This window comes from Chinchilla lanigera, unplaced genomic scaffold (genome assembly GCF_000276665.1).
Source record: "Chinchilla lanigera isolate Chin_1 unplaced genomic scaffold, ChiLan1.0 scaffold00043, whole genome shotgun sequence".
Lineage (NCBI taxonomy): Eukaryota > Metazoa > Chordata > Mammalia > Rodentia > Chinchillidae > Chinchilla > Chinchilla lanigera.
The window spans coordinates 12444272-12452142 of NW_004955444.1; the positions used below are offsets into that span (position 1 = coordinate 12444272).

Consider the following 7871-nt stretch of genomic DNA (forward strand, 5'->3'; position numbering starts at 1 on the left):
TGCACCAAGCTACGGGTTCCTATGATTTTTTTTAAAAAACATGTGTTGGGTGCTATGGTTTATCTAGTCTTGCAATATAAATAAGTACCCGTCCCAAACAACACAGTTTACAAATTCTATAAAGTGATAAATCCACCTCAACTTGGTGCTTAAAATGAGGCTACACTCACGCTAAAGGCATTGTCTTTTTTCATCTCTCTTAGAACAGCCTTGAAGTCAGGTGGGAGGGTGGTGTAGTTCCTAGGAGAACGCCTGCATAGCATGAGCGAGGCCTTGGAATTGATCCCCAGCATCACAAACACAAACCAAATCAAAAACCAAATAGATTCCTGTGTTGTAGCCTTTGAGAGAGTATTTGATTTGGAACAAGGTGGAGGATCATATCGGGTAAGATCCTTAATATGAGAGAAAAGTACAGAAACCTTTTCTTGTAGGTCTCAATTTATAAAAACACTGTTCCCAAGAAACCCTCAAACATTTTTAATGAGAGCTCTGAGAAAAAAGCATGGGTGAGGACAACTTTGGAGATTAATGCTCACAGGAATGCATAATAGAGAAAATGGTCAACATTTATTGTTGGGTGTGGCTTTTTTTTTTTTTTTTTTTTTTTTTTTTTTTCTTACTATGCAGTTCAGGCTGGCCTTGAGCTCACTTTATAGCCCAGACTGGCCTCAAACTCGGAACGATCTGCCTGCCTCAGCCTCCGGAGTGCTGGGATTACGGGTGTGTGCCACGAGGCTCGGCAACCAACATTTATTGTTGTCAAGCATTAGCTATCAATTCAATCATTACAAGTCTGTAATGTTGGAACTGTCACTTTATGGATGTGAGAACTAAGTCATAGGGAAGTTAAGCAAATTGCCCACGTTTTTACAGTTAATTAGTAGATTCCAATCCAGGCATTCCAAGTTCAAAGCCAAAAGGCTTGCTGGAAGTAGTGGCATACCCGTGTAATCCCAGCACTCCAGGAGGCTAAGGCAGGAGGTTCTAAACTTTTAGTCCAGCCAGAACAATTTAGCAACTCTGAGAAACCCTGTCTCAAAATAAACATTTAAAAGAGGACTGGGGATGTAACTCAGTGCAAGGGCCCGGGGTTCAAAAGACCGAAACAAATTAGTAAAAGAAAAGCCGGCGCATTTAACTGCCTTGATAAACTCCCTCCAGAAAACGCTGGCGTCTTTAACAGTCCCGTTACCATTAGCACCCTTCTCGCCAGCTCGACAACACGTAGCCAACACAAAGCCGTCCCGCAAGCTATTTTCTCCTCCAGTCCTGAGCCACGAGCTACAAATACATTTTTTAAACTTTACAATACCTGAGGCTGCGCGAGACTTGGGAGGGCAGGTGTGTGGAACAGCTCACGCGTCCTCTGCCCGGGAGCACGTGCAGCGAGCGAGTGCGGATAAGACCGCGCGCGGGGTCTCAGCGGCTCCGGAGCGCCGAGCGCCGCCCCGCCCCGCCCCTCCCGGCGCGGAAGTGGCACCTGGCCCGAGCGTCCGAACTCGCCCGCCCGGGACACGCCCGCCGGCTTCCTCCACCTGGCCGGCGCGGAGCCGACCTCTCCCCGCCGAGCTCCCGGGCGCGAGCCGAACGGTCACACGCTCACCTGCGGGGAACCTCTCCGGAGGAGCCAGAAGCGACCGAGCCGAATTACACCGCGCGGGCCCACCGCCAGGCCCCGCCCCGGAGGCAGGCCCCGCCCCGGAGGCAGGCCCCGCCCCGGAGGCAGGCCCCGCCCCGGAGGCAGGCCCCGCCCCGGAGGCAGGCCCCGCCCCGGAGGCAGGCCCCGCCCCGGAGGCAGGCCCCGCCCCGGAGGCAGGCCCCGCCCCGGAGGCAGGCCCCGCCCCGGAGGCAGGCCCCGCCCCACAATCACCATTCGGCGCCCCAAGGGGAGCGGGCTAAACTCGCTCGGCCCCGCCCCCGCGCCCTGAGGGTCGGGAGCCCCGAGCAACGTTGGACTGGGCGCAGCCTGGGAGACGCGGGTAAATCAAGGGAGGTGAGGAGCCCCTGGGGATGTGCAGTCTGGGGTAAGAAGAACTGGGCCGATGGAAACGGGAGCAGGAGAGAGATTGAAACAGAGACAAAGAGAGGCCGAGACAGCCCCTCCGGCGAAGGCGAAGAAGCCTAGGAGGAGAAAGGTGAAGACTGAGTCCACCTTAAAGCAACAAAGTTCATTCGTCCGGGGCCTTGACATAATCTCGTTCTACTCAGGCCGGGTAGGAATTACTCAAGAATTCGGATTCCACGCATGAGTAGTCATTAGGCGTGATCGTCACAGGGCCAAAGAAAGGAAGCAATTCCTTTGCTGACTTCCACTAAAAGTCCTCATACTTCATTGTAAAAATCATGGACACTTGGACTGGGGATACAGCTCAGTGGCAGAGCACTTGCCTGGCTTGTGCCAGGACCTGGGTTCAATCCCCAGCACTAAAAATAAATAAGACTGTGCACACTGACTCCCAATAAGAATGTTAATTATTCTCTCTCCCTCACACAGCTCAGGCACGGTTTTTGAAAGCAACCCATTACATCACGACCGGGTTTGGTAAGGTAAAACAAAAACTGTAAGAGGCCATTGTTTTGGACTAAGCTCTTGCACTAAGCTCCAACAGACTAAAAATGAAAATATAGTCAGCCATACTAAAGTTCTGTACTACTAAATACAAATTAACATCTCACTTTCCCAGACAGGAAAATGAGAGATAGCCAGGTTTCTCATATCAACGGGCATGACAGTGAAGTGCTCCCTGCTTTAACCCTTACATCCATAATCTTTTTGCTTTACATCCTTTAATCTTTACAAAATGTAACCTGAAGTAATCCGTTGTTAACCTGTCAGTTACTCTTCTATGTTCTGGTTCCCTATCCCAACCTGCCGAAGAAGACAACTTTCTGGATGACCAATCTACTTTTTGGTCTTTGAGCTTTCTTCAGCCATTCTTTGTAAAACCAGCCTGTCTGCTGGGTTCTCTGGAACACTTCCTGTTTTATGAAAGAAGCCATAAGGCTCGAATCTAGAACACCAAAATAAAGCAAATTAAATTCTTTAACCAAATTGTATTTTTTTTCCACAGCCTGGATGTCCATAGTATACTTCTACAATGTTTGCGACTGGATTTATGCATAAAAGGAAAGTAATTACAGTATTTTTAACTTAATGCATCTGAGTTTGAAAATGTCTTGGGTCAAGTCAGTAACTGACTTGATTTATAATAACTGAATTAAGTTAGGAAATAACATTAAGGGAAGTCACAGTACCTAACACCCTCAATTTGCGTATCAGTAAAATGAAAGGATTCAGACCTCACAACTTCTAAATACTCTTCCACACACCAGTTTGTCCTGCCACACTTAACTTGCTTACCTTAAGAGAGCATGAATGCCCATCAGAGCTGTTCTTTCAGGAACCATACCAAGAATGTGTAAACTTTTAGAAAAAAACTTCAAGGATCTCTGGCATCAAACTTCATTCAAAGTCTCCCTTTTTGGGGCTGGGGGTTTAGCTCAGCGGCACAGCACCTGCCCCATAAGCGCAAGGTCGTGAGTTCAATTACCAGTACTGGAAAAAAAAAAAAAAGACAACAAAACTCTCCCTTTTGGACTTTCCAGAGTATAATACTGATAACAATGGCACTCTTGTTCTGGCTCAAAACTTTTGACTCTTCTGCCCTCTCAATTCTCACACTTGGTCACCAAGTCTTTAGTTTTCTCCTTTACAAAGTCTCCTGAATGACTCTTCTCGTTTTCACTACTATCTCTGTATAAAGCACAAATTCAGAGAACTCAGGACCTTCTTGCTGATCTTGATCTACTTTTTACACACCTAGTCTCCAACTACTCTCTTTTGTACACTTTAGTCTGCCAGTCTTCCCCCTGTATACGTAAATAAAACTATATAATACACAGCTACATGGCAACGTGATACACAACATACAGGTAAAATTCTTGCCATACATGTCTGCACACCGTTCCCTAGCGCAGAATAGCCTCTTCTGGGTCCCAGCTACCTGGCCTGATACAATTGCTCACCTAGGAGGCCCCTCTACGTAATAAAATGCCACAGTGCTTGAGATTGGCACCATTCAACCTAGCACTTAACAGGGATGCCTTCTTTTGTTTTCTATTATTTAGAATATTTATCTCTAAAAGTAAACTATACTACTTATTAAATGCCCCCAAGCCCTAGACAGTCCACCCATAGAAATTGTTTTTGCTGGGCATAGTGGGACATTCCTATAACCTCAGCATCTGGGAGGCTCGGGGAGGAGAACTGTGAGTTCAACACCATCCTGGGCTATACAGCATATTCAGGGTCAGCCTCGATAATACAACAAGATACTGCTCCAGCCCCTAAAAAACACACAAAAGTTTAGTATCTCAGAAAACCCAAAAGAAATATATTCCGCTAAAATTAGGCTTTTTGGATTCCCTACAACAATGAGATTTTCTGTTTTTGTCTGAAATATTATGGTACTGAAGTAACATCAGTTGCTTCTTGCTAACCAGAAGCTTTGGTTAGAAATTATATAGAACTGGTTCAAAAAACTGGGAAAATAAATTATTAAGTAAGACTTGTTTGAAAGACTAAATCTTTGCAACTCATGGAGATAAATAAAAAAATAAAATAGTATATCCACTCACTGTCATCCATTGTTCTAACAAGTTATAGATCCACAATAAATGTTTTAAAATATATGAATCAAAAAATAAATACATAAAATACATGAATCAATCTATGATCATTTTCAACTTTCTTTAAGCCTTCTCTCTCCCTCGCTGTAACTAAAATACCGGTTATTTTTTTCTCATGCAAAGAAGATAATGCAAGTTTCCCCTTCTAATTTCAAAGAAATTCTCAAGAGTAAGATCAATAAGAATCGCACAGCACTTCTCAGAGTTGGACTACAAAGGTTTTCAGTGTTCCTGAAATAAATCCTTAAATCACAATAACTTTCCTATGTTAGAGAGCTCTACATACTATTAAGACTTTAGAGAGTAAATTTTCCTTAATTGTAACCTTACCCAGATGGCACAAATAGAAGCAGAACTAAGTTTTCAGAATGACTACCAAATAAGAGTGAAAACTGATTTGCAATCTATCAATGGCCCCCTTGTGTTTTGAAAATGTCACTGGCACATTTCAAGGAGGCCCCAGAGCCCTGAAGTCTGGCCCAAATAATCTATAAATCACTATCCACAACAAACTTTTATAATGTTATGGAGATTTCAGAAGTATTACATAGGCAGACTAAACAACGGTCACACTTTATTTGTGGTTGTACCAGAAGCTATGGGTTAGAGACTCTTGGAACTTTTCCTCTCCACAGAATGTGAGGTGACTATCAAGAGGAGGGCTCTGTGGGGATTTCTGACTCTGCCAAGGCAGAGTAACAAGAACCAGACTGACCCTCCCACATGAACCAACCAAAAGGAAGAAAGAAAAAGAACCAGACAAAATATATAAAAAAACAGTTTACAAGATACTGAGTATCAGGCCATGAAGGAAAATAATTTCTCAGGAATGGAAAATAAGCAAGGTTTACACAAGCTTATTACATTCAGAAAACTGATAGACTCCCTGGACTGAGGAAACAGAACTATGAATTCAGGGAGAACAAGATAACAAGAGTTCAGAAGGCAGAGTACAAGCAAACGTTTAACTGTACAGAGAGCTGCAGAGATCTGTAGAGGATCCTCCTTAAGAATTTGACAGTACTCTTCAGTGCATACATGTGAGGAAACTATAGCAAGTCCAGGAAAAAATAAACCATCAGAAAGCACTGGAGGAAACAATACTGAACACTCAAAGGACCAAGAAACTGGCTGTTCCAAAGAGGTGACTAGAAAGCCTCCAGATCAATGGGGGTAGAGTACTCACAGGGGTCTTGTCTCTGTATTGGGGAAGAATTAGCTCCAGACTAAATGTTGTTTGGATCCTACCAAAAGAAAAATCACAGAAGCAATGTCTGAAAGGGTAAATATTTCTAAGTAATTTACCCCATCTCAAATTAAACTTCAAGTATATTTATAGAAAAGTAAAAATATGCAGCATCCATTTATAATGTCAGACATTCAATAGTTAATATTAAATAACTGGCATTCAGTATCAGAAGGCACCCAAAGAAACACATAAAAAAAGCTGAGTGTAGTGGGTTTGATAGGGTAAGAGAGACTCTATTTTCTCTTTGTAATTCCATTAGAGAACTTGAAGATGCTACTAGATATTTTCTATAATGAGCTATATACAGAAAAAAGAATTAGAAATAGAAAAAAATGATCTTTAAGCAGCCTAAATGCTTATAATTGGAGTCTGTAAAGGGAAAATAAAGGTAATGTTGGGAGAGACAATCAGAAAAAGACATTTAAAGAAATAATAGCTGACATTTGCAAATGTGATGAAAATTAAGTTCACTGATCTCACTGAAATACTAGGAGCTTGAAGAAAACTATACCAACACATAAAGAAATTACTAAAAACTATTGATAAGCCAGGTGTGGTAACTTATACCTGTAATCCCAGCACTTGAGGGCTGAGCCAGAAAGATAGCAAGTTTGAGTCCATCCTGGTGAATTCAGGGACTTAACAAGACCCTGTCTTAAAATTTAAAAAGGGGAGGGGAACTGAGCCTGTAGCTGAGTGTGAAGGCCCTAGGTTTCATTTCCAGGACCAAAAAACGAACAAAAGTAGTAAAGACAAGAGTTTCATATTAGCAGCCAGAAAAAAAAAGATATGTTATATACAGAAAAACAAAGGTAAAGATGACAGCAGATTTCTTAACCAAAATAGTGTAAGCAAGAAGACAATGGAAGGGCCAGGGATATAGCTCAGCAGTACAAGCACCTGCCTGGCAAGCACAAGATCCTGACTTCCATTCCCCATATCAAAAAAAGAAAAAGAAGACAATGGAACAACACCTTTCAAGTACTGAATTTTAAAAATGTCTGTAACTAGCAAAAGTATCTTTCAAAACTGAAGGCAATGTAAAGATCTTTTCAGAAAAAGCTGAAAGAACTCATAACCAGAAGATTCACAAAAGAAATGTTCAAGGAAGCCTTGAAGACATACAAAAAATTATTCCATGTTTCTGAAGACATAAATTACAAGGAATGAAGAGCACTGCAAATAGGGATAAGCACTGATGTTGATTTTTTTGAAAATTAAACCTCCTTAAAAGATAACTTTTATAAAATATTAATTCATTATAGATTTTATAGCCAGAGTCTCCACCCTCCGTGCACCCAACGTAGATAGGAGTTCCTCACTCGGAAGGCCTGAGAACTGCTCTCACCGCCGTTCGCAATGTGGGCCCTCTCTGCGCGTGCCCAGTGCCCCATAAGGTATGAGAGCGGGCGCTCCATGAGCTGCTGAAACTGCAGTTCGAGTTTGGGCCTTGCTTGCACACCGACCTCCTGGAGGTCACAGGCACGGGCAGTCTGTGATCGCTGTCAGTGCAGCCTGCGTCTGGCTCCTCTACGCATCCTAATCTGACTGGAGACACAGAATCAGGCGAGCTGTGACCCACTGACAGCACGGTTCCCAGCCGAACACAGCCGAGAGAATGAGGTACTTCCCATCTGCTTCCTGGGGCCAGAGTGGGTGACCCACGACCCTGCCACCATTACAGTCTGAATCTCCGCCCTCCGCACGCCCAGTGCAGACAGGAGATCCTCACTCAGGTCTGGGAACTGCTCTCACCAGGGTTTACGTATGGGCCCTCTCTGTGCATGCCCAGCACCCAGTGAGGTATTGGAGCAGGCACTCCATGAGCTGCTGACACCGTGGTTTGGGTTTGGGCTTTGCTTGTGCCCCAACCTCCTGGAGGTCACAGGCATGGGCAGTCTGTGATCACTACTGGTACAGCTTGTGTCTA

The 7871-nt window shown here is 43.9% G+C and overlaps 1 protein-coding gene across 5 annotated transcripts in view; it reads right to left on the reverse strand.

The window, feature by feature from the left end:
* Sgk3 (serum/glucocorticoid regulated kinase family, member 3) overlaps positions 1–7871 on the reverse strand; it is a 115843-nt gene that overhangs the window by 58525 nt on the left and 49447 nt on the right. Inside the window, exon 1 of one of the 5 annotated variants that reach the window (XM_005392140.2) lies at positions 1607–1709. The exons of 3 other annotated variants lie outside the window; for them this stretch is intronic. The gene's annotated coding sequence lies outside the window, so the exon portion shown is untranslated. Of the gene's footprint in view, positions 1–1315; positions 1470–1606; positions 1710–7871 lie in introns of those variants that run through there. One more of the 5 variants, XM_005392141.2, reaches the window with a different exon arrangement.